The 27547-nt window shown below is 38.5% G+C and overlaps 2 long non-coding RNA genes across 8 annotated transcripts in view; one reads left to right on the forward strand and one right to left on the reverse strand.

Moving 5' to 3' along the window:
• The window catches only part of LOC108593833 (uncharacterized), a 172784-nt gene that overhangs the window by 19688 nt on the left and 125549 nt on the right, over positions 1–27547 (forward strand). For 3 of the 7 annotated variants that reach the window (XR_004730888.3, XR_004730892.3, XR_013523367.1), the window contains exons 1-3: positions 23984–24141; positions 24361–24423; positions 25554–25636. This is a non-coding gene — a long non-coding RNA (uncharacterized LOC108593833). Of the gene's footprint in view, positions 1–23983; positions 24142–24246; positions 24276–24360; positions 24424–25553; positions 25637–27547 lie in introns of those variants that run through there. The other 4 variants (XR_004730891.3, XR_013523366.1, XR_004730890.3 and 1 more) reach the window with 2 other exon arrangements.
• On the reverse strand, positions 1376–26269 carry LOC118145609 (uncharacterized). Its single transcript, XR_004730896.3, has 3 exons — positions 26019–26269; positions 23522–23558; positions 1376–1589 (listed from the first exon to the last, which is right to left on the reverse strand). It is a non-coding gene; the product is annotated as an uncharacterized LOC118145609 (long non-coding RNA).

Raw genomic sequence — 27547 nt, forward strand, 5'->3', positions numbered from 1 at the left:
TCATCCCACAATCGCAGCAATTTATAGTGTGCTTCTTGCAAGGTCACCTGCACCCGCAACCAAACAAAAGCACTCTCTCTGCCTTTGTTTCGAAGCAATCTAATGTGCTTACTGCAACTCAAGTTATCCAGGATATTTTTCAATTAATTTGCAGTCACTTAGACTTAGCATTGCATGAGCCTGGCGTATATCATGTTTTTCATTGGCTGGAAACACCCAAGTGTCTCAATCTCTATGTTTCAGAAGAACTGCTTTTCCTTCTTTCTTTCTTTCTTTCTTTCTTTCTTTCTTTCTTTCTTTCTTTCTTTCTTTCTTTCTTTCTTTCTTTCTTTCTTTCTTTTCTTTCTTTCTTTCTTTCCAGAGTCCTGCTCTGTCACCAGGCTGGAGTGTAGTGGCACGATCTCAGCTCACTGCAACCTCTGCCTCCCAGGTTCAAGCAATTCTCCTGCCTCAGCCTCCTAAGTAGGTGGGAGTAAGACATGAGCCACCACGTCCAGCTGATTTTTGTATTTTAGTAGAGATGAAGTTTCACCATGTTGGCCAGGATGGTCTCGATCTCTTGACCTCGTGATCTGCCCACCTTGGCCTCCCAAAGTACTGGGATTACAGGCATGAGCCACCATGCCCAGCCCTTTTTCTTTTAAAGTCACTTCATTCAGCTTTTCCTTTTCTCTTGAGATAAGGAACTTGCCATGACAAAAAAAAAAAAAAAAAAAGTTGTGATTTCAAGATTTCCATTCTGATAAGCTGCCTATATTTTTCTATCACTGCCTGAAATTTTCTGAAGCAATTAAAAGCATGGCTAATTCTTCTGAAAGGAGGTTGAAACCTCTGCAGTCAGAAGGACACTCTTCTGATAGAGCATCGGGCACCAGAGTCTGCGTCTTCAACCCCTACTGGGAATGTGCAAAGACAGGGAATAAAATTTTTAGGTAAACAATGCACTTGTGGACATTTATTACAAGGGAAGAGACTAGAATGCTTAGCAGTAGGGCCTTCCCTTCTCCACCCTTGTCTGTCCTCAGTGTTTTGCTCTCCACAAAATCTTTTTTTATTACTACTGGTTGCAGTGCCCGCCTGGCCTCCCTGTGCTGCTGGCTCCAGCTGTAGGGGCTTCTGCTCCGTTTTCCAAAGCGCTAAACTCATCTGATCATTTTCCATCTCACAGTACAGATTCTCAGAGACTCACAAATCCATCATCCTGGAGAAATGTGTCGTTGAAACACTTCCTTGCTGAGAGGCTTTTTCAATCTATTCGACACACTGGGACCACAAGAAAGGTTTTTCTTTTTCTCTTTTCCAGTTCCCATCCCCACCACTGTCTTGCTCCACTGTGCCCCTGTCCCCGCCACCCATTTCAACGTGGACTCACCTTCTCTGTGATTTTTTTCTGTTTTCTTCTCTCAGTACTTTGCAGGAAAGTGTGGCTGCATGGTTTGGAGGCAGTATGGAATCTGATGTCAGACCCATTTGGATTCAAATCCTGGCTTCATGACTGAACTTCTGCCTCCTCCATCTCTCCATTTGTAACTGTTCCTCCTTCATAGCAAAGGTGCACTCAGATCTGTAAAGTGCTTAATGCAGGACATCTGCATATATTTTTAACAAACATAAATGGTAGAAATTAGTCTTTACTTAGGCACTTTTCCTCTGATCTATTTTCTTCCTTTGTCTTTTGTTTTATTTGTGTTTTTGTGAAATCATAGGTTGCATGCCCTGTTATTTAAATTAAAATACCACCAGTGGGATGGATCCTAAAAATCTGGGAAACAAAGCACACTGTGCAATGTGTGAATTTTACAGGGGAGAAAACTGACACCCCTGGACATACCGTCAAGGTCAGAGCTAGAAGGTTTCTTCTCTTCTCTCCTGGGTATTGTCAGATGGAGGCAACAATAGGACAGACTGTTTTGGAGGGTCTGGGATTGGCAGACCAGCTGTTCATGTGGAATGTAATTGGTGCCACAGATCTGGATGAGCAATGAATCAAGTTCAGGGAGTTAGGTAGGCAGGGCTGGGGAAGGTGGGCAGCATTGGGAAGTGGGCAGCATCCGGGTGCTGAAGTTTAATCTTCCTTCCTTAGTGAAGGAAGCCAAGATGAGGATGCTGATTCCAGGGAGTAAGATGCCTAGTTTGCTCTCATCTCTGTTATTTCCTTTGGGTTATGTGAACTCCTAGCTCCATGTGACAACAATAGCCAAAAACTTCATTTTTACAAGCATACACAGATCTGCAGACAATATGGCTTGTTAGATCCACCAGAAGTCCCATTGATTAGTTTTCAGTGCCTGTGGATTCTAGGTTAAGAGCTCCATCTAACTCTCAAGTAGTTACTTGTTTACTAGTTTTTCGTAGACAGGTTAAAATATCCTGAAGACTTTCTAATGTCCTTTCCCATTAATTAATACCAATCACGCAACCTCTTATTGACTAATTTCATTTCTCAGAAACATCAGAAAGATTAAAAGTATATTCTGGCTGAAGGAGAAATGTGTTTCCAGACAGCATACCATGCCCTATGCCTGTGCATGGCATTTTTTTTCCTTGCTGAATTTGGATCAGACTCAGTACCATTTCCACCAGGTATCCAGGTATTTTCCTACAAATTGATTGGAGTTGGCATGTGACTATGCTCACCTAAATTTCATTTGTTCTATTCCCAGCTTCCCATGGACCAAAGACTAGGCCATATGTCTAGTTCTACCAACGTACAATGATGTGTGAAGTGATGTGTGTCATTTTTGGGAAAAAGCAATTGAAAGCTGATGTGCTTCCCCCATCTACTCTTCCTTTATTGTGACAGTCTTAGCGGTCATGCATTCCAGGATGCATGGGTTAAAATGGAAGATAGCTGCTGTTCCTGAACCAAACTCAGTGTTTTTGCCCACATGCAATGGAAAGTCCAATACCAAAGTACCAGGTTTCTGTAAAAAGGCTTGTTGTGGGATGACTGGCAAGGACAAAGGCAGCAGCACCCAAATCTCTCTCCCTGAGCTGGGTAGTGGTGCAGGTTTTGTAGGTAGAGGGTAATGAGGCATGGTCTGATTGAATCCTTCAGTGAAGTGATGCTGGAAGGTATGATCTGACTGGATCTTGCCAGAGGGTGATGCCAGGGTTCAATCTGATTGAATCATGGATCATATCGACATGTGGTGTTCACTTCTTAACTCAATCCCTGTTCCTCAGTCCAAGTACCTAGGTTCTGCCTGTGGTTGCGCACTTCACTCATCTGTGTATGCTCAGGTTACATAACTTGCGACCTCGGTTCCATGGCAACAGAAAAAGAACTCACCATTTTATTACACAAAGTTGAACCAAATTAGGCTGGTTCTGCAGGTACAGTGCCTCATGTGTGCAAATATTTTACATGATACACCTCTATTGGGAAGCACCACTGACGTTTAGGCTTTCTCTATTGGAGCAGAAGAATCAGACATAATCTGATGAGTCAACCTCGTAAGATAAACCTTCTTTGCTACTCCTCCTGGTTATTAAAAAGGTAAAGCAGCAAGCTTTAATTAACATGGTCCGCTGTGGGTAAACAGAGTTAGCTTCCTGGATCCAGAGTACCAAGGACCAGACTCAGGTCCAGAGGCATCCTGTGTCCATTCATACTTGAAGTTCCTTGATGGATCCCTCTCTATTTCAATAGGACTAATTTTCATAGATGAAGAAATGAGGCCCTATAAGCTAAAATTGCTTGCCCAAGTTTATATAGGGTGTGTATTAGTGGGAGAGCTAGAACCAGAAGGCAGATCTCCTGACTCCTGATCCAGGAATTCTTCCTTCTCCCTGCTGTTCCATTTCCCTGCTTCCCGCCTCCCTCCACATTGATGACTGGGGAGCAGTAGGGGTTCCAGCCATAGATTTGCTTCCCTTGATAGTATGGAATAACCAGCAAGGTAACCACAGTGCACACACTCTAAATTACAAGACCATTAGTCTTAGGAATTATCTTTAAATCTGCAAACTCTGCCTCCTAAGAAGGCCTCCTTGTTTTTTTGATCCTACTCTAAACTAGTCATTGAGTTTAGCAAGCAAAGATCTTCATTGTAGCGTCAGACATGACTTTCTCTCCTTCTTGATTGACTGATTAATTAGTTATGTGTACTTGGGTCCAGCAGGGAGCCCAGTGACAGCTGTGACATGAAAATTACCAGAAAGTTACAAAAATATGTAGCAGTGTTGACTTGCTGAAATGTGGAACCAGGGATTGATTGGAAACAGACACGTATAACGATCACATCTTGAAATTACCTGTCACTACGGAGGCCTTAAGAAGAATCCTTTTGATTAGGATAAATTAATTCAGTTCCTATCTAATCACCTGCAAAGAAACTACTGAATATTCTCTATTCTTATTTCAACTTTTTTTTTTTTTTGGTCTGGAATCCTAGAGTTTAAAACAGCAATGCTTATAGAGACAAAATGCTTTTTTAAAAACTCAAAACCAAGTCACACCATTCCCTGCTTAAAAATCCTCCAATGTGTCCCATTGCTCTTAGAAATAAGACAAACTGCTCAATATGGCCTTTAAGGCCCCATCCTGTTAGCCTTCAGCTTCCCCTCAGCCTCGTCATGTATACCCTGTCCTGCCCTCTGGCCACACTGATCCCTTCAGTTTTCACCACAGCCCCCACTCACCACAGGGCCTTGGCACATGCTCTTTCCCCTGTCTCTCCCTTATCAACTCTCTTATTCTTCAGGTCTTATCTCATGTCACTGCATCGGGAATGCCTTCCCTTATCTCCTAATAGATCATATCTCTCTATTAAAGCGTCTCTTGGTATCATGTGCCTCTGTTCATGGCACTGTGACAGCTATAATTTTACTCTGTGTGTGTGTGTGTGTGTGTTCAATTGGAGAATTAAATTTTCTCCCCCCTAATTAGAAAGTTAAGTTCCATGAGGACTGTGCCTTTCCTCTGTTTGCTGCTGCTTTCAATATTTTCCCCAGTAGTGTGTTCCCCTGGTACAGAGCAGGCCCTCAATTTATATCTGATGAATAAATGAATGAATAGCTAATTGACTCAGAACTATTGCCTGGTATAAATTTAGTAGAAATCACAACCAGGCATTTTTCTTGAACACGTTGAACAAAGACAGTGTATAAGCAGACAAGAATCTTAAAAGAATCCAAAGCTTAGTATGATTTCTAAGCAGCATATTTCCTGACGCACAAATAGTAGCTGAAAATTCCATCCTTCATATTTCACTAGTGTGATTCTCAGATGGTTTAGCAAACCTGGGGCATTCATAATTCAGAAGAATCTGAAAGTTGTCTGGTACCTTGCATGCTCAATAAAAGGATCACTTTTATGCTTGACAATTTCTTCTGACTGCAATACTGCTATGAGCAAAAGGACACATATATTAATAATGTTCAGTTGTATCAGTCAGGCTCCCAGCAGGAAGCACTTGGCTCTCTCAAAAGGGATTAGCTAGAGAAGGCTTAATGAAGATACAATTTAGAGAGACGTAGGCAGACTTCAGGGAACCAAGAAAGCATGGTGAAGCACCCAGGAATTAGCAACAATTGGGAGCTGTTACTATCCCAAGGCCCAGAAAAGCAAAAGAAGGGAATGGTGTTAGAGAAATCTGACGAAAATGCATGCTCTAGAGAGAGGCTGCCTATCAGGAGCTGTTGCCATTCCAACTGTAGCCATAGAAGAAGGCAGCCACTACCTGATCCCTAAAAGGAGCTGCAGAGACAGGGAGGAATAAATCCTGGAACATCTGTCTCCTCCTGCCCTACAATCTACAGCAAACCCAATTGGGAGCTAGAGGTGAGGGAGTTGGGGACTGCAGTCAATAGAGGTCAGCTTCTGTGAGTCCCAGCAAGGCAGAGAAAGATGAGAATGGATTTCTGAAGGGATAAGGAGGGCAAATAGAAAATGACCAGCATGCCTTTTTTTTATAGAGCATTTATTATGTCCCACTGTTTTAAATTCTACATATATTAATTCAGGCAATCTTCACTACAACCTCATGGGGTAAGCACCAATATTTTCCCCTATTATAGAAAAGGAAACTGAAACATAAAGAGGTTAACTAGCTTGCCCAAAGCCACACAGCTTGTTAGTTGGTGAGGAAACTAAAATTTAAACCCAAGCATTCTGACTCCAAAGCTATTCACTTCACCATCATGTGAGAGTTCAGAAGAGGAATTCTAATTTGGGGGTGAAGATTTAATGCTGTGCTTGTGCCAGGAACAAATCACCAGTGTAGGAGGCATGGAAGAAACAGACTCAAACTTTTTCTCAGTACCAGGATAAATACAAACTCACCCTTTAGAGTTTGGAAAAAAATCACAATTCATTATTATACATCAGCAATTTAGTAAATTGATGTTTGGGGTTACTAACTACTAACCATAGTGGCTCAAATACATGAACTCAAATATATGAACACTGATTAGGCAGGATGATGAAGGATGTAATTGAAGCTTAACTCAGAAAGAAAAATATCTGCAAGTGTGTCAGCCCCATCTAACCAAATATTAATATTAGAGATGGAGTTAAGGAATTTTAAGTAGAAGGAGAGAACACATCCAAGGTTCGTAAGTCTCATATTCATCCCTTTGCTCCATGACTTTGATATTCTATCTAAAAATGAGTAACACTGCTAATACCTGATATAAGTTTGAGAGCTGAAAGTCTGAAAACAAAATAACATCAATCATATCTTGTTGCTATATTAAATAATTTACTGTTTTTAGTTATTTTGGCTGTAATTCTAGAAAATACAGGTACACAAAAGGAAGAAAATAAAAATAATTGTACCACTTAGGGGAAAAAATACTGTGCAGTTGGAATGTCATCCTAGTCTTTTTTGTTTGTGTCTCTGTGTATTTACAAAGTTGAGATCATACTGAATGTACTGTTTGAAATTTTATTTTACCTATAGTGAAATGAAATTTCCATGTCATTTTTCCTTATGTTGTTACCAATAATAAGGTTTTCTTTTATAGAGATAGACCACATTTTATCTACTCAGCCCTCTACTGCTGGACATTTAGGTCGCTTTCAGTTTTTATTGTCAACAGCATGCTCAAAACCAAACATTTGTATGTATACTTGTAGAGAAAATAACCATGTTTACTTTTTCTCTTTGAACATTCCAGGCACCCCTTACCAAAAGACAGAAATTTTCTTTAATATTTGGATGTCTCACATAGTTAGATTTGGCGGATGGCAGGCCTGAAAGAATTTGATGAAATTGGCCCAGCTCACTAATATACATTAGAAGATTTAGTATATGCTCTAAAAACTGGTTAAAAATATCAATTTCATTCTTAGTTAACTGAAGGTCATACTGGATAATTTTCTTAAAGACTCTAAAATTTTGTTTAAAAAAAGCTCAGGTCAGAATCATCTTTCTGCTAGAAAAAAAAATACTATGTATGGTAGACTGAGCATTTTTAGTTAAAGAAGCATGGCTAACAAAAGCAGACCTCTCTGTTTCATTTGCCACACAATGCAGTAGCTAGCTGTATTAGAATGCCAAAAAAAAAAAAAAGGGTCGGGGGGGGCGCTCACAGACCTGTAAGTCTATAAAAAGAATGTATCATGTAGTGTGGTGGCTCCTATCTGAGGTCCCGAAGGCATTTTTAGATGCTTGAGCAGTTCAGTCATAAGATGAAAGGACTTTGATCTTTCCTGGTAACTTAGCATGAAAAGAAATTTAAAAACTTGGCCCTTTATGATAATAGTATTATTTCTAAGCAAATGCACTGGCAAAATTCAGAGACACTCCAGCATTCTAAATCATAAAGTAAAATATATGGGTGGCAGCGGGAGGGGAAAGAGATCTAATTTCTCATTTGAAGGGAGAGACATCTAATTATCAAGGCAAAGGATATGTCCCCATTTGGTATAAACACTGAGAAAATGTGTCCCTCCCAGAACTTGCTACAGGTTTCCTGTTTGTGGAACAGGGCTCGAGCTGTCTGTATGCTACTAATTATTACATTTTAGTCTATTTCCTCATTTCAAAGACTCTTTGTAAAAGTCTTTTAGAAAACCTTTGCTGATCTAGCAACTATTTAATACACAAAATGAGAAACATGTCTTCCTTCGAGAAAAGTAAAATAATAAAAACCTACTGTGTGCTAGCTTTTGTATGAATCATGCCCTTAAACCTAAAAGGACAAAAGGAGGGAGAATTATCTGAGAATCCCAGAGCTAAAAACACATCTGCCAGATCACACAGCTAGAAAGTGGCAGGGCTAGGTTTTTAATGAAGTCTATCTGACCCTAACGCTCATGATATTTTGAATATACTAGGTATACCACATAGTAACATATGTAAGTGTACACCATATTGTAATATACTATTGTCTCAGACACTTGATCTTTGTTTGGCTGTTGTGCATTCAGTCATACTCCTCCCCAGTTTCCTTTTGGGTGGAAGTCCTCTTTAAGTGTCGGTTTAATGGGAAGTTGGTTCTTATTAACTCCCACTGTAGAAGTCTAGGAGTATTCCTTTTCAGCCCCCCAGTACAACTGGGAAACAGTGACCAAGGTGCCATTGTGATTCTTATTCTCAGAACTTTGGTGCTTCAGTGATTCAGTCAGAGGTAACAGTTCAGAGGTTGTGTGCATCACAGCAGTAGGTGTGGCTTGGGGACCAGTCATTTCCTTCGAGAAGACATAGAGATTCCTCTCCAGCCCCTGAGTCACTTCAAGTTTGTGTATTTTCTATGCTAAGTCCTCCAGCCTGCCATTGATTCTGCGACTTACCCTTCCTTCCAATAAATCCTCTTTTGTTAAGTAGCCAGCATTGGTTTCTAAGGTTTCCAACCAAGAGTCTCAAGAGATGTGAGGTTTTTTTAGAATCAGTAACAGGCCAGAAAATAACCAAGAACCTTTACATGGCACTGAAATCTATAACATAATTTCAAGGGACCCTCTGCTAATTATTTCTGGGCTATTAACAGCAATATATCCATTCAGATCAATAAGAAGTAGACAAATTATTAAGGCCAAGTATGGTGTTAGTGATTACCTTCACACTTTAACCCATACTACTGGGGCTGTCCCCCTTGACCACTTAGAATATTACAACTTTAAGGGACCCTGGTGATCATCTAGACTAACACCCTCAGTTCCCTTTTATGAGGCTACTCCCTCATCAGCTATAAGAAGGATATCATATTCTCTTTACCCTTTGGACTTCAATATTCACAGTGTCACTCTTAAGGCTTCCATTGTCCCTTTTGAACATTAGCCCAAAGTTATTATGCTTAATGCACAGTTGCTTAATGCATAGAGAATGACAAAAGGGTCACAGAGGGAAATCTATGCTTCTCATTTATTTTGTTTTGTGAGATTTTACTTTCAAGTGGCCTTTCCTGATAAGTCTGACTGATTTTCTTTAAAAATAATGATGAAAGGAGGGGAGGAATATGTCATCAAGAAAAAAAACTGAAATGAAATCTGCAAATAATTTAAATGATTTAGAATAGCAAAAGATAACTAACTGAAAAACAGAGAAAACAGCAACAGTTCATAATTCTACCTGGCAGCCTAAGGCAGCCTGAAATATGGGTCTGACAAGCTGTCACAGAGACTGATACTCTTGGGAATGCCTTATTAGGGGTTTACTATGAAATGATTATATGCTCCAGTTAAATAGTCTGCATGTGTCCGCAGACTGTGATGGCAGGTGCACACTCAGGAGCCAGGCATGCTGGGAATGGGAGAGCCAAAGTTTCTGTTGGCAACAGCAAAAGCACCAGGACTGACCAGGAGAGGCTGGTTGAGATTTGGCAGCTGGTACTCATAAAAGCAGTTGAACAGTTTGAAACACAGTGTCCAAAGGATATTGTAAGCTTAGAAGCAGCTAGGGAACTGTTTGAGGGAGGCCAGAGTTGAAACTCAGGAAGTTGTAACTGCCAGTGAAGAGAGAATTCTTCCCTCGTTCTTGAGATTGCAGAGAATGTAGAAGGATTCCACTCTCAGCCTGAGGGTCTACGAAGGAATAAGTCAGCAGTCGGTCAGAGACCCAGACAGTCAGATGAGATCCATGCCAGAGTTTTGTTTTAGAGACACATGGGGTGGTAAGGACTGTAGGCCACTGATTCAAACTCCATATTGGCCACTGATAAGGTGACTGGCTTTACAACAGTACTTACCTCATAGGGTGTTATGAGGATTAAATGAAAGAAGTATTTAAGATATTAAGTCCATAGTAAGTGTTTAAGAAATGTTAGCTATCCTATTAGTGGAGAAGACTATGGAAAGGGGGATAATTTTAAGTGCTTACATCTAGTCTTGAAGGAGGAAATGTTATAACTCAGGGGCTTTAAAGACATTTTGGGTTATCCCTGCTATGATAGCTAATGGGCTTGATTGACCATATAATCTAATTCTAAAGCCTCAGGCTGTATATACTTCCTGCTCTACTTGTAATTAACCCAGACATTGGAAAAAACCTGAGGCTGCCACAGAAGGAGACAGACAAGTCAAAAGCAGACCCCAAGTCAGTGCTCTGTGTTGTGCCACTATCATTTTTTGTCTTTGGAGATAAAGGTAGCTTTGATCTGATTATTTCAAATGGGTAACCATACTAATACCTCACCTGCCACAGTTAGTTCTAACATTTTATTTATGTACTATAATTCATACCTAATTTTAATACATGACCATGTTAGACAAATAAATGTCATCTTCCCTACCAATGTGATACTGGTGGGCAATGGGTTAAAATTTCTCATCTGATTTGTTGACTGAGTTAGGTGAACTTGATCAGGCAATTTGTTAGGAGAGCTGAAATATAGTCAGGAAAACTCTTGGCTTAGAGTTTACATTTGTTTTTTCTTTTATCTTTTCCTCAGTCATAAATCTTGAATGGGAAAGAAAGTGAAAATGGAATGAGGAAAAAAAAAAGAATCATGTAAAGGATTGTCTCACTGCCCATGCATCCATCCTCTGAGCTGGGCAGCAGAGATTACAAATCAATCATACCGCACAAATAAAAGTCTCTCACAGATTCCACAATTCCACAGAGGAAAACATTTTAGAAGATACTCTTAAGGTTTTGTTTTCCACAAACACAGTTGGTCCAGCATGAATGGGTTCTGCTGAGATTAACATGGCATTCTGATTTGGGAATCAATGAAACACAATGGAAAGTATAGCAATTTCCATTTATGGTGTTAGATGAAAATGGCAGAGCTGAGAGTCACAATTCTGGAGAATCCTTAGTCTACATGACTTGTGCCACTCTGGGCCTCAGCATCATGGTACATAAAATTAAAGAGTGAGCATGGGCAGCAAGTGGTCTCTGAATCCTTTCAGGCTGTTACTTCACCTGATTTGAATGTTATTTTACCTGACTTTTTTAATCTTTCCCATTCAAAGTAGATGTGTCCTTTTAGTTAAGGTCTAAGCAGTGTATGGTTGGATTTAATTCTGCTTAGTCGGACCATTTTGGTTTTTAAGTTGTAGTATTTAAAACACACTTAATTTGGGGGTTTATATTTATTTATTGTCTGTTTGTCTCACTTGTTATTTTCTTTCTCCTCTTCTTTCTTAGTTTCTTTTGGGCAAATCTAGTGTTTGCAGTTTATGTATTTAAGCAGGCTAGTTATGCTTTAGTTAATTAGAACTTTGGTAGTTACATGTTCTTTTAGTAACATGCAGCCTTGATTTATATAAAAATGAGTGCTTTTAGCCATTCACAGATAACACAAGGACTTTGGAATACTTTAACTCCACTTACTCACTTTGGGCTTTTCTGTTATTGTTATTATACATTTTAATTCTGTGTATTTTAAGCCCCTCAAAGGAATACTTATTGTTTTGTATGTTCAATACTCATTTATACTTCTCTAACTGTTTAACCTTTAGTTAGTTCCTCATTCCTTCTTATATTTTCAAGTTTCCTTCTGGGATCATTTTCCATCTGTCCATTGGTATTTCTTTCAGTCTCCTAATGATGAACTCACTCAGTCTTTGCCTTTCCGAAAACATCTGTATTTGACCTTCAGTTTCTAAAAACAGTTTTACTGAATATAAAATTGTGTTCACATTTTTCTTTCAGTACTTTAAAGATGTTTTTCCACTGTCTTCTGACTTCCATCATTTCTGTCAAGTAGTCAACTGTAAATTTTAATGTTTGTATTTTAAAGTCAATACATTAAAAAGTTATCCAGCTGCTTTTTTCTTATTTGTTTTCTTTCAGAAACATTATTATTCTGAGCTTAAGTGAGGAGTTTTTTTTGTTGTTGTTTGTTTTTGGTTTATATTTTGTGTTTCCTTGTTTTGTTGGTTGGGTTTTTTGTTTGTATGCTCTTTTGAAGTTCATAGGGATTCTGTGGCTGATATATTTGTCAGTCTTGGGAAATTTTTACTATTATCCTTTCTATTTTTTGGATTTTATTTTTCTCTGAGCTTTTCACTATGTCACATATGTCTCTATGATCTTTTCTATTTTCTATCATTTTTTATCTCTTTGCTTTGGCCTGGATATTTTCTACCAATTTACCTTCCAACTTAGTAACCAACTTTTCTACTATGTCTGACCTGCTGATAAACCCATCTATTGAGTCTTAATTTCAAGTTTCAGCTATTATGACTTATATCTATAACTTCTATTTTGTTTTCAAAATAAATGCCAGGTATCTAGTGAATTTTCCATATTAACAGCTATTTTCTTGAACATATTAAGTCCAGCTACATTAAGGTCTATCGCTACTAACACTAAGAAATGAGTCATCTGCTGGTCTGTTTCTGTTGTCATTTTTTCTCTTGGTTCTGTTTCTTGACATACCTGGATGTATTTTTTATTAACAGCCAGATATTGCTAATAATACGGATATCATCCTACACGGAGTTGATATTATCCTTGGTAAGCAAATAGAATGGTAGCAGGCTCCTTTAAGCCACATGGACACTGAGCTAATTCATAGATGGATTATAGTTTTCCAAAATTCTGTATCTAGTTTGTCCATGCTCCTAGAGTGTCATCCTCAGGGTTTTTCAACCAATATTCTGATGTATCTAGTAGGGGCCCTCCCTGAAGTGGGTCACAAGTACTTGAGTGTCACTTTTTCTTTGTCTTCCCAGCACCAAGAGAAAGTAGAAAAATTTGCTTTATCACATGATTCTTATTCTACTTTTCTGTAGAATCAGCAAATGTCTTAAGGGAAAACAGGCAGAGAGCTGGGCTTACTTCTCTGGGTCTTTTTTATAACCAGGTTCGTGAGCTTCCACCTCACCAACTCCATCACAAAATTCTGGCTATCATAACACTTCCAAACTCTAATTTTTGGCTCTGTATCCCTGTGAGATTGCCAAATTTTCCACTGGATTCTGTACCTTTTAACAGAAGTTACATGCCCTGGCCCTCTAAGTGAATCCTTGGCTTCCCATTCAAAAATCAACAAATGCCCTGAAAAAAAAAAAAAGATTTATAAAATGTAGGTTCATCTCTCTGTGATTTTTATTCTCACTGGAATGTTAGCATTTCAAGTGTTATTTATATCAGCAGTTTTTTGACAGTTTCCTCTTCTTTAAAAAAAATACTCTGGTTTTTATGGTCATTCTCAAAAAATACAGTCTGTTACTGTGGTGGTAATACATAGCTATAAATTCTTTTTGATCCCCATCCTTTTGAGAGGTGAGATCTTTGACCCCTATCCTTACATTTGGGCAGACTTAGAACTACTTCAACTAATGGATTACAGCAAAATTCATAAATGGCCGTTCAATGTCTGCCTTATGCTGCTGAAACACTTGTTCTTAAAGCCATAAAACATCATCTTCAAAGTCTACTTGGAGACTGCCATACTGAATTGACCACAGAAGTGGTCTTGTGAAAAGTTTCATCTGAGTCTGTTCTTTAGAGATCCCTTCCAAGTTCCATATATACAAGAGCAAAAGCACCTTGGAAGTCAATCCTTCAGCCTCAGCTCTTCTTGCTCTCCAGCTGTTTGAGCAATCCTAGCTGAGGCTCAAGGAGACATTCAGGAGTAGAGAAGAGCCATTTTCACTGTGTCTTTTCTGAATTCCTGATCCACAGAGTTCATGGGCATTATAAAATCATTGCTTTTTTATGCCACTAAGTTTTGGGGTGCTTTGTGCTACAACAGGTAAGTGAAATAGCCCTAGATATTCTAACAGAGCTAGATATAGAAGTCACATATAATTTACTTGATATTTTTTTATTATAAGATAAAAGAATGGAACAAGAATAGGATTGCAAATAGATGCAGAAAATATTTCATAGACATGTCTGGTTTAACCTAGGAAATTAGGAAAAATGGGATTTCTTTTTTTCTTTTTGCATGTCATCCTCTTTGGTATACTAATTTTCCCACTGCCTCCACCTTGGATTAGCACTTCATCAAGACTTATACTCTTTGTGAATTACACAGGTCTTTAACTTCCTATCCCTTCATTCCATTACATGGTCTGGTGAAAACATACCACCTTTGCTCCCATTGCTTCAGAACTGTACTCTCTGCTTTCCAGCTGTTAAACCAACCATGAATTAGAGGAATCTATGAATCATGTAATCTTCAGTCGACATAAAAAATGATCTAGTCTAACTGCTAATCCTAAGCAGATATTCCCATCCCTGAGAGGTTGTTACCTAGCTCATGCCAAGCCATATATTTCTCTTAACAAATTTGAATTTGGAAATTTCAAGAAAATGCAAGCCAATTAGCAAAGGATGTCACAGGAGGGATTCAGTAATATCTACCATGAAAGAGGTGTTGGGAAGTAAAGAATAATAAAACGAAGTGATTGGCCTCAGGCCTGATAACAGCTTATCCGGAAATAAGCATACCACTAACCAGCCTATAGTGTCATATGACATTAAAATGCACAAAGAACAATGCATTGAAAAGGAGGAAATTATCCTAGTTAAGTATATGGGAATATTCTGGGAAAGTCTCACAGACAAAATGATATCTCTCAGCTGTGCTTTTTCCTCAGTTGATGTAGTTTCCAGGTTCTTCCGCATTCACATTGCCACCCTTCATCTGGACACTATCTAGTTTTTCAGTATCTTTGGAAACATAATTCCCCTAATATTATTTAAATAGTCTACAGGTCAAGGGACAGTCACAGTCCTTAACCTGAAGGTGATACCTCTTTATGAAACCTAAGATTTCATCAGCATTTTTATCAGCAAGGTCATATTACTGGGTCCATATAGCTTAATGTGTATTAAAATCTCCAGAATTTTTTCCACGAGTTATTTTGAAATCATATTTTTGTGCTGTTCGCATTTGGAATCTGCATTCTCAAGACTTTACTTTAATTCTTCATTTGAATGCAGTGTTTTAGCCCCTACAGACTTTTGTTGGTGGGAGAAGAGACAGGATGGGAAGGTCTGGTCTCAGATTCTGACAAATGAGCTAGCTCTTCCAGGTCTGTGTCTGCTGCAAATTTAATGAGCAAAACTTGTGTGTCTTTCTCCTAGTGGTGATTAAAAATATTGACCAAGACAGAGTCATGTAATCTGGGCTTGGACAATCATATATTAATACATTTCTCCTATTAAGTGACTTATTTGCATTTTAACTGTGGCCTTCTGAAGAATAGATACCTTTACCCAAATAAATGATGAAGATGACAGGAATATTAGGCTCACAGAAGTCCACTTTGGGAGATTATTATTAGACATGGGGTCCTTCTATGCATCTCAAATCAGACTATTTGGAAAGACTGTTTATTCTATTTTGAGCCCTCTCTTTCATAAACTTTCCTGCAAACAGGAATCACCTGGAGAGTTTTTAAATATACAGGTACCTGGGACCCACTCCCAGAGTGGTGCCCCCTACATTTTGAAAGTTTGTGAAGCTACCCAGGTGATTCTAATGTACAAAGTAGCCACTCCTTTTCTAGAAACTCATCAACGGTAGAAGAAACAGCATAAGGTTAGAGGTCAAAGTGGGATAGACACCAGCTCTATCATGTAATACTTTTGTGATTTGGACAAATTGTTTAATCTCTGAGCTTCTGCTTTCTTATCTATAAAATTACGGCAAAGAATGACCTACAATGTGAGGTTTGGGGAGGGGCTTAAAAGGAGATCATGTACATTATCTCTGTTCATAGGAGGCCAATAGTGACTGTCATCTCTTTCCTCTGTCTTTCCAAAAGTCCCTAAGTTAAGCTATAGAACAAGGTCAGCAATAGCTGAAGGGCAGATTTGACACATGAGCTCTTAACTCTGGTGTTCCTTCCAGGATCAGATAACCTCACCTTTGGTGACCTGTGGCTGAACTTTTCTGCTTCATAGAATGATTTATACATCATTTAAATGCACAAATGTAGCTTAGCTGGGAAATAAAACATATATTTGACTTTAAATTGCCAAATAGAAAAGAAATGTTTCATTTTCCAACTCTGGCCACAGAATGTGTAACTGCTCAAGTTTCATCAACAAGCCTTTCAAATGTTCCCCTGGATTCTCAGTTTCTCATGTAAGACAACTTTTCATTAATATAGGACTTTTCTGGGGTGGAACTCAGCAAGAAAAATAAATACTAGATCATTTTTTTAGCTATTCTTTTTGGAAAATCCTAACTAAAATACTAGCTAGGTAAAATGAAAGTTTTTAACGTCTGAACTATCAATTGATGGTTTAAAAGAACTTTTTTATTGGAGTGATGTTCAGTATGTGTAATAAAAATTCATGTGTTGTTTTCCAAATGTAAAAATATTTATCAAGAAATCTGAGTATCCAATATTGAAATATCACTAAAATTTTAATGTCATGCAATTGAAATGTATTGTTCCATTTTCATTCTGCTTCCAGCCCAAAGGTGCAACAGTAATTTTTAAAATAATGTGAACAAACAATCTTGAGTTTATCTCATCTCATCTTCTTTCCAGTCTTTTCTCCATGCTTCTCATCTCATTTATTCTAAAAACATTTATTGAGATGCTGTTTTCATTGGTCATTATGAATATCAAGACGAATGAGATAAGTGATCCCAGACTTTGAAGAACTCACAATCTAATGTAAAAATAATTAAAACCCAACATAGTTAATGACAACTGAATAAGGTGTGTAGTCTAATTAGCAGTATTGTACCAAAGACCATTTCCTAGTTTTGATTTCGTAGTACAGTCATGTAAGAGGTCCACGTCGGAGGAAGCTGGGAGAAGGGTACACAATACGATTTTTGTAACTTTTGGTGTAACTAGAATTGTTTAAAAATAATAAAGTTTAAAAAAATCTAATATATTAGAAGAAGTACTAATGTAGGACAGGTTTTTCTAGATAACTGAATTAGGAGACATGGTATAAGGGAATAAGGGAAGGCTTCTCAGAGAAAACGGCATAAAATCTGGCTCTGAAGAGGCAATTCAAAATGTCCATGGTGTTTTAGTTGCCTCTGGCTTCTGTAACAACTTTCTACAATCTTGGTGGCTTAAAATAATACAAATTTATTCAGTCACAGTTCTGGAGGCCAGAGTTTCAAACACTAGTTTACTGGGTTTGGGTCAAGCCGTCAGTAGGGCTGGTTCCTTCTGGATGCTCTAGGGGAGAAACTGTTTACTTGCCTTTTCCAGCTTCTGGAGGTTTTCCACATTCCTCAGCTTGCGACCCCTTCTTCCAATCACTCCAGCCTCTTGTTTACATTATCACATTTCCTACCTCTTCTTTTACAGTCAAATCTTCTCTGCCTTCTTCATATGAAGACTAATGTGATTACATTTAAGGCCCACCTGGATTATCCCAGATGATTTCTCCTTCTTAAAATCCTTAACTTGGCTGGGGAGGTGGCTCACACCTGTAATCCCAGCACTTTGGGAGGCCAAGGCAGGCGGATCACTGGAGGTCAGGAGTTCAAGACAAGCCTGACCAACATGGAGAAACCACATCTCTACTAAAAATACACAATTAGTAAGGCATAGTGGTGCATGCCTGTAATCCCAGCTACCCAGGAGGCTGAGGCAGGAGAATTGCTTGAACCCAGAAGGTGGACGTCGCAGTGAGCTGAAATCGCTCCATTGCACTTCAGCTTGGGCAACAAGAGCAAAACTCCATCTCAAAAGAAAAAATAAAAATATCCTTAAATGACTGACACTGCAAAGTCCCTTTTGCCAGCTAAGTTAACACTCACAGGTTCCAATAATTAGGAGCTGGATATCCTGGGGGTGCCTATTTAGCCTAACATATCTGCAAGGGCATTGTTCCCAGAGGTTTCCAGTTGTGAAAAACAACTTGCACAATTAAGGGATGGTGAATCATTGGTCATATTTGGGGTACAGGGAAGGGAAGTAATGGGATATACAGTTAGCAAGAACAACGTATCTCAGACTGGGTGGATTAAACAGCAGAGGTTTATTTCTCACAGTTCTGGAGTTAGAAGCCCAAGATCAAACTGTTAGCAGGTTAGTTTCTCCACAAGCCTCACTCCTGAACTTGCAGTTTTCTGTCTTCTCTCCATGTCCTCACATGGCCCTTTCGTGGTATTTGCACCTCCCTGGCATCTCTTTGACTTCTTATAAGGACACCAGTCATATCAGATGAGGGCCCACCCCTACGACTTCATTCAATCCTATCTCAATCATCAGCCTCTGAGATTCCAGGAGTTAGAACTTCCAACATACATATTTGAAGGGGACAAAATTCAATCTCTAATCATTGGGATCACGTTTCGAGTAACTATGTGACCTGGCTAATGACCTTGATCTTGAAAGTTATAGTAAGCCAAAGGAGGTTTTTAAGGACTGGAGTGACAAAATCAGGTTGTTTGTTAGTTTTTTAAGTCAATAACTGAAAATAGAAACAAGGAAGTAGTAACTTGTAGCAAGGAGAACAGGAAGAAGCCCAGTACAGTACCCAGGACATAAAAAAGGAAGGATGAGGCTGAGCATGGTGGCTCACACCTATAATTCCATCACTTTGGGAGGCTGAGGCGGACGGATCTCTTGAGGTCAGGAGTTCGAGACCAGCCTGGCCAACATGGTGAAATCCTGTCTCTACTAAAAATTCAAAAATTATCCAGGCATGGTGGTGGGCACCTGTAATCCCAGCTACTGGGAGGCTGAGGCATGAGAATCACTTGAACCTGCAAGATGAAGATGGAGCCACTGCACTTCAGCCTAGGCAACAGAGTGAAACTCTGTCTCAAAAAAAAAAACAAAAAACAAAAACAAACAAACAAAAAAACTAAGGAAAGGTGATGTTTGCACAATCCTAAGACAAGAGTAATAGATATAGCAAAATTTTGCCTGTTTTCTTCCACCACAAACTCATGGAATCTTCAATAAAATGTTGTAACAAACTACTTTTTGTCTGCCACATAGCTGAATTTAAAACAAATACCCAGGTGCCAGAACCTAAGCAGGAAATCAAAGCCAGAATGATGAGAAAGGCTGCTGGCACCTTGTCTATATCAGACCAGATATTGGACCTGTGGTCTGGAAGTGGGTATTTTAAAGCCATAGGGGAGAGAACCACACCTATGGGCCCAAGGAGCTCAAAGATCTGCCCAGCCTATAGAAAGGGGACTTAAAAAACTCTGACCTCTTATTCTTGGAAGCCACAAGAGAGTCTGCTGACTGTCCCAGAATGTAGATGGGAGGAGGTGGAGTACAGTAATCTTAAGAAGTAAAATCACTATCTTTACTTGAAAATATTTTTTTAATATCTAAATTTGAGTCAAGGAAACCTCAAACTGAGAGAGAACGGAGGAAAATCTAGCCTCAAAAAAATAAATCAAGAAATTTCCCCCAATACAAAAACAGCATGGGTTTCCAGATTGAAGGAGTCCACCCTGTACCCAGAATAATAAATTTCAAACACTAAAAAACAAAATAATTTTTTACAACTGTTCAGAAAGAAAACAACAGAACCCATACATATAACCAGAGTGGGTTTAGAGAGAGAATGTGCATTTGCATGTGTGTATATACACACGTATGTCAAAGAGAATCCTCATTTTCCAAAGTTCAAACTCAATAAATACTGCCTAAAAATCTGAAGTTAAGAAGTGGCAACATATGCATATTACTTATAAATATAGAGTAAAATACCAAAAACGAAGCATACAAACTCATCGGGAAGTATGGAAAGGGATTACACTGGGGTCTGGAAGTGGGGATTAGTGTTCTTGTAACCCTAGTCCTTTCCTTCACCCTCAAAGTCCCTGGCCCCTTTGAAGGAGATGACATTAAATGACCATCTGTTCTCTCCTCTTTTGCAATCGCCTGTTCCCCGGTCACTTCTCTCAACCTCTGAAGTTTTAGCACTGGCTCACCTTCCTTCCCTCCACTGTTCTCCTGCCGTTATTCCTGGGAATTTCAGTATTCACATCCTGCCTGACACTATCCTGACCTCATTGCTTTCTACACACTTTTAATCTACACCTCCCTCCCCAATCTTCCATGGTCTGACCCTGGAACTTTCCAAAAGTCTTAATGCCAAATGCCTCACACTCTAAACATCAAAATCTTAATGAATAAATACTCTCTTTCATATTTCAAATTACCTACTGTACCAAACCCACTTCAGTCTCTCCACTTTTACTACTTACCAACCCCTCTGGTCTCTTGTTCCTCCTCATCCAGTTTAGATCCACAGTTGATGACCATAAAATGTTACATATCCCCAATTGCCTTGTCTGTCTCCCCTACCATCATGTTCTACTGGCATACCCCAGAACCTGTTTAAAATTTATTGCTATATTTCATCAGTTAAATATGGACAAATATTTAAATAAAACTATAGACAAATAAAACTATAGACAAAACAAAGCCACACAACACAAATCCACATAGACTGGTTTCATTTTAAATTTATGTTCATAATCTCAAGAAAATCTTCAGCACAGCCTGGAAATTCTGCTGTATTTCATTACTCAACTTGCTTGTCTGTTATCTAAAATAATTATCCCAACATGTCCTCTACTTTCCAAACTCCAAAATACTTTCTTTCCTTTCACTTTCAACTAATGGTGGCTCTTTTTTAGTTCACTCAAGTAAAAAACAAAAACAAAAAACAATCAAAAGAGACAGGTTTAGTTCAAATTCCAGTTTTGCTACTCACTACCTAAATGAATTCTGTGAGCCAGTTACTTATTTTTTCTGGGACTCAGTTTACTCATCTGTACAAAAGGTAGAAAATAACAGTAGTGTCCAGTAATGAATGATATGTAGTTTCTGCTAATGAAATATTCTCTTAAAGAGAGAAACCAAAAACTCTCTCCTTTCCACTATCAAATCTCCTGTCTTACCCAGGTATTTGCATGTATCTGTGAACGCTGCCTTCCTTTCTAGTGCATACAGTTGTTTCAGGACCCCCATGAATACCAAAATCTGAGGATGCTCAAGTTCCTGACATAAAGTGGTATAGTATTTGCATATAGCCTATGCACTTTCCCCGATATACTTTAATTCATCTCTAAATTATTTATAATACAATGTAAATGCTATGTAAAACATTATTGTACCATATTGTTTTAAATTTGCATTATTTATATTTTCATTGTTGCATTGTTATTTTTTATTGCTCTTCCCCACAGATATTTTTGATCCGTGGTTGGTTGAATCCACAGATGTGGAACCCATAGACAGGGAGAGCTGACTGGATGTCCATAGTCCCTGCTTCCCCTTCTGGAACAGCAGATGAACTATTTCTGAACCTCATTTCAACCCCCCTACATGAGTGTTGGATCTCTTTCCCTCTCCCCTATTCAATGACTTTGTTCCTGCAATTGTTCCTCTTCTATCATTTCCCATGACTTTTTCTCTGTCCAGTAAGTTATGCCATCAGCATATAAACATTATGTATTATCTTTCATCTTAAAGGTCCTTCAGTGCTGTCATGGCTTGTTTCTTAATTTCTTTTGTAAGAAAACTCCTTGAAAGAGCTGTTTACATTTGTTTTTCTTTTTCTGACCTCTGCCCCCATTTTCTGTCTGAATCAGAGCCTCACTCTGTCAGCCAGGCTGGAGTGCAGTGGCATAATCATAGCTCACTGCAGCCTCGAACTCCCAAGCAATCCTCCCACCTCAGCCCCCGAAGTAGTTGGAACTACAGGCATTTACCATCATACCTGGCTAAGGGTTTTTATTTTTATGTTTAGAGATGGAGGTGGTCTCACAATGTTGCCCAGGCTGGTCTTGAACTGCTGGCCTCAAGCAAAACTCCCACCTCAGCCTCCTGAGTCGATGGAATTACAGACGTGAGCCACCACACCTAGCCTCTTGATCACTCTATACCTCCTGTCAAAGTTTATCTTTCTAAACTCTCAAGTACTCTGGCCTTTTTCATTAAACATTTCAGAAGCATTATCCTTCTAGGCTTCTAGACTCCATTTGGTGTCTTGGTCAGCTTGGGCTGCCAAAACAAACACCAACAACTGGATGTTTTACACCGCAGAAATGTATTTTCTCACAGTTCTGAAGGCTGAGAACTCCAAGATGAAGGTGCTGGCCAGTTCTTTTTCTGGTAAGGACTTTCTTCCTGGTGTAGCGATGACTGCAGTTTTACTGTGTCCTCTCTTGGGCTTTCCTCAGTGCATGTATGTGGAGCGAGAGAGCTCTCTCTTTTCCTTCTCTTTAAAGCCACCTTCTAAAGTGCTATTGAAGTAGGACCCTCCCCATTGTGATTTTACTTAACCCTAATTACTTCCTAAAAGCCCTGTCTCTACATGCAGTCACACTGGGGATGAAGGCTTCAACATATGAATTTGTTGTGACTCAACTCGGTTCATAGGACACCATGCTTGCTTTATTCTTTCTCAGTACTGGAGTTTCTGCTCACATATCACCTCCTCAAAGAGGGTTTCCCTGACCACACCATTTACAGTATCTTTCTTTCTGCGATGTCGCTCTTGTTTTCTGATTTTTAGTAGTGCATTGGGTTTAAACACTTGGATTTTTGGAGCAGACTGCTTTGGTTTAAATCCAGACTCCATCATTTACAAACTTTGTGATCCTGACCAAGATAGTTAGCTACCAGTGCCTTGGTGTCCTCATCGGTAAAATGGGGATCATGAAAATACACTCATCTAAGTTAAAGAAGTTAAAATATGCGAAAAGCTAAGAATGTTGTCTTGTACAATTTAAGTTATCAATAAGTGTTAGCTATTACTTTTTGATTCATATTTATCTATTTTCCTCGTTAGAAAAAAATTAAAACTCAAGAAGATAAGAACTTTTTGCCTTGCTGAAATACATGGTATCCCCAGTGCCTAGCCCACTGCCTGATGTTCCATATATATTTGTTGAAAGAACAAAGGTATAAATGAGTGGTTTTTTGGAAGGGTTTTAAAAAGTGTGTTTTACAGTGTCAAATGCTTCAGACAGCTTGGCAGATAAGGACGTAAGCCGTTTGTCAATCAAAAGGTCATTGATGATTTGAGCAGTAGTAATAGCCATAGTTTACTGAGCCACCTTGCTAAGTGTGCTAATCTACATAATGGCCCTACAAGGAAGCCATTATTGTCACCATTTTATAAGTGGGGAGCATTGCTGCAGCTCTATGGGACAGAAGTAAGACTGAAAAGGATTGAGAGATGAATGAGAATTAAAGATGTACACTCACCTCTATTACAACTGGCAGCTTGTTTAAACGTATTAACCTATAGGAGAAGAAATAAATTCAACTGGTCAGAGACATAATCTGTCAACCAATGTTATCAAAGAAACCAGGTATGATTGAGTCAAGGGGAGTGGAGTGAGAAAAATATAAAATAAATGCACGTTCTCAACTTTATACATATTTTTTCTCCTGGGTCATTTTAAATGCTAACTTAATAATGATTTTCATTTAATTTATTCTTCAGATACTCTGTGCTTGAAAATACAGAGATGATACATTAAAAAAAGTCACCATCTTTGTAAGAATCTTACTGAATAAGAAATATCTTCTTACAAATTAAACTGTTGAAGAGATTTCAACTGGGTTTGGAATCCAAATCAACTAAATTTCTGGCAGAATATTTTCAGGAAAAAAAAAAAAACAACCCTGGAACACTTGAGAATTACAGTTCTGTATCTCTGCAAAGATTTTTATGTTCTTCCATTGGCGGGTGAGGGGGCAAGAGGAAATTTTCTGGGTAGGCTTACAAAAACAAGATTTTTAAGAGCTTCTGATGATTCTGAGCTACGTTTCTGGACTGGGATTTGAGTGTTTACACTGCTGTTTCTTGGATAATTAAAAAGGTAGGTGCCTGTTTCAGAGAATCTTGTCTCTTCTACCTTGCTTTTTTTGGGTGGTGCGACCTAGATTCTTCTGTATATTCATCCTGACTGTCACTTTTTGGAATTGAGCAAGGCAGCAGCAGCAGCATAAAGATGTAATAGTCACTTTGGATACAGAATATTTAAAAGTTTTGTCTTGTATTTTAAATGGGAGGCTCAAATGTCATTGTTTATTTTCAGGGCAGCGAAGGACCATGAGCAATTCTCCAGTGCTGAAGATTGATCCCAGTCATGTAAAAATAAGTAAGTATTCATCAATGTGTACATTTCTTTATCTGTGTTAGTTTTCTCGAGCTATGTCCCTCCTCAGCCCAGTCTCAGTGCTTCTGTTTTTTATTAGCTCTTTATAGTTCTTTTTTCTTACGCCTTAGTCTTAACTCTTTGCTTGTCGATAAAGATGCCCGGTAGGGATTGTCAGGGGCCAATGAGTGGTTAGAAAATGCCATTTGCCAAAATAAAAATGATAATTTCATTATGTATATCTCACTTGGAGTACTGAAAATTAAAACTGAAAAATAAAGCTAATCCCCAGTCTTTTTTTTTTTTTAAACTTAAACCTTCCATATTGCTGGGGTGACCTTTTCTGTTCTGTCCTGTGCTAACATCATCATATGAATTTTAAGTTCTCCTCTATCCCTGTGGCTATGTTAGCTTGATAGTTAAGCCAGGACTCTGCCCTGAAGCACTGCACTATTCTCAGCTCCAGGCAGCGAAGGGTTAACAGAGTCTCCAGCGCCTACCGAGTTGTAAAAGGAACTGCTGAAGCTGATCAATGACCACTGTTAAGACCTGGAAACCAATTATAAACCTGAAATTTGTGATGAACAAAGCCCTGAAACACTGGGATGAAAACTACTGAATTAGTCCAGTTCATTAAAATCATTAATAGTCATGAAATGAAAACCACCAGAGTCCAAAAAGGCTTAATGCTCTATCCATATTAATTAGATGGGAGCAAATCTGAACTGAAAAGCAGCACATGCTTTGTAGAATTAGCAATTGGTCTCTACAGACTACACCGATCTCTATTAAAATTCAGTTTAATTAAAATTGATCACGTTAAGAAACTGATGTGGTTAATTAACTGAATTCCTGGACTTCTTTTCATACGTTTCACAGACGCCTTCTACACTGCGTTTGTGGGTGACACTTCATGTTGTACAGAGCAAATCCGATTGCAAAGGTTAACTCTCTGTGTTCCTGGAGAGGATACAAACCACGGAGGAGGGGTGTGTGGGGGAGAGTCAGAGGAAACCGGGCTTTATGGAGAGTCGAACCCCAGGCTAAATTCAAGCAAACTCCTTTAGAAAATTTGTCCCATTCTTGGTGGATAAATGAATGTGTATCAGTGACAAAGAGGTTCTCTCTCCCAGGCTGCCACCTCTGGAGGAGCTGAAAAATATTGCCAAAAACTAAGAGTCACTCTAATATGGAAAGGAGGACAGTCGGGAGTTGGGTAAGTGTGGCTAGTTCTGTATCAGGACTGCTGACGGAATCCTAGTTTTACTGCCTACACACCTCCTTGTTCTGTCTGGCTCAGAAGTCATCTTGTGTTTTTTCCATCTGCAGAATGGGGTAATGACATTTCTAGATTTCACCAAGGCCTAAAATGACAGCAATAGCCCCTCTGCCTTGCAGCTGCTCTGCTGCTCCCAGCCAAGTCTACTCCCCTTCTTAAGTCCACCGCACATTGCTGCTAATGCAGCCTTTCCAAGACTGCAGCTTATGGTGTCACCGACCTGCTCGGAACTCTGTCATGATTGTGCACTGCATACAGGACAAATTCCAAACAGATTTAAATCCAGAGCTCTTCATTATCTGACCCAACATACTCTTACCTTCCTCTGCCTTTTAGCTCCCTATGGCAGGTACTTCTTTGTTTCAGTCACATCGGCCAGTTTACAGGCTTTGAGTTTCTTATTTGCTTTCCAGCTTGCACTCCTTTTCCCTCTTAGAAACTTATTTCAACCCAGCCCATCCTTAAGAATTCCACTGGAATCCCATCGCCATAAAGTTCTTCTGTCATCAACTGACCACAAAAGATCTTTCCTTCCCCTGCCTTCTGGTAGTTGGTATGATCTCAACTGTCAATTGGCTCTTGTTCCCCAGAGTCCAAAATAATTACTCACGTGTACACATCAGCCCCTAAAGATTTTAGGTTCTTGTCAGGCAGAGGCCATATCTTATATTTCACCGAATCTGAACATGCCCCCGACACAATGTATGCTCCATAAATGTTGTTTGCAATGAGGATAATAAATTATCCTTTGATAGTTTCTGGCACTTTTCCTCAGCAAGAAAGTTTCTTTGTTTCTAAGAGGAAGTTTGAGCTTTGTCTTAGGATGAACTAGCAAAGGAATTTGAATGTGATGTGCTAATGGCAACAATAATGATAGATGATATTTATTAAACTCATGTGTCAAACACTGTGCATAAGACCTATGTTTTACAAGAAAATCACCTTTTCCCTCCGTTTGTTGCCAGAGTTGCAAGTGCCTCTCTCAGAGTTTTCTTCACCTTTTGAATCTAGGATTGTGTCTTCCATTTCGTTTCTAATTCTTGTATATTTTTGTTGCCTTTTTTCTAACATAATTTGACTTTCTGATTTTTGTGGTTGTTGTTGTTCTTGTGGTTTTCAGGTATTTTCAAAGAACAAGTTTTGAATATACACATTCTTTTTTATCTTCATTGACTGAAATTTAGCTTTTATTTTAAAATTCTCATTTGCTATTTCTTGGCAGATTTCATAGTTTGTTTTTTTCTAATGCCTTAATAAGTTAAAACCTTCCTAATAAGTATTTAATTCCATTTTCCCCATTTTCCCTGTTTTGGTCTTTCTTCTTTCGTGATAAAGGCATTAAGAACATACAAATGCAACTTTTATTGCAATGCTTAGATTTTTGATTAAGTATTTTTATTTTCTCTTCTTTCTATAAATAATTTATAATTTCAGATTTCATTTATTTTTTGATCTAAGGTCTTTTATAAATTATTATTAGGGACTATTTTTAAAATGACTTATTCCTAATTTCATTATGTTTTGATTAGAGAGTATATCTTACATGGTTTCTTTGGTCAAGTATGTAATTAATTCTTATAAACATTTCACAGACATGTATATAGTGCATTTTTTTCTATTTGAAATTTATAGAATTACATTCTTCAATTATTTCATGTATATCCTTATTTTTTGGTCTAATTCAACTGTCAAGTTCTGAATAGTCATATTAAAGGGTACCACTGTATTGTATTTTAATTAAACTCTACTTATATTTCTATGCATTTTTGCTTTCTGTTCAGCTGCTATGTATTTTGATTCACAAAGGTATACAACAATTATATCTTATTCTTCTTAAAATTTTTTAAC

This window comes from Callithrix jacchus, chromosome 10 (genome assembly GCF_049354715.1).
Source record: "Callithrix jacchus isolate 240 chromosome 10, calJac240_pri, whole genome shotgun sequence".
Lineage (NCBI taxonomy): Eukaryota > Metazoa > Chordata > Mammalia > Primates > Cebidae > Callithrix > Callithrix jacchus.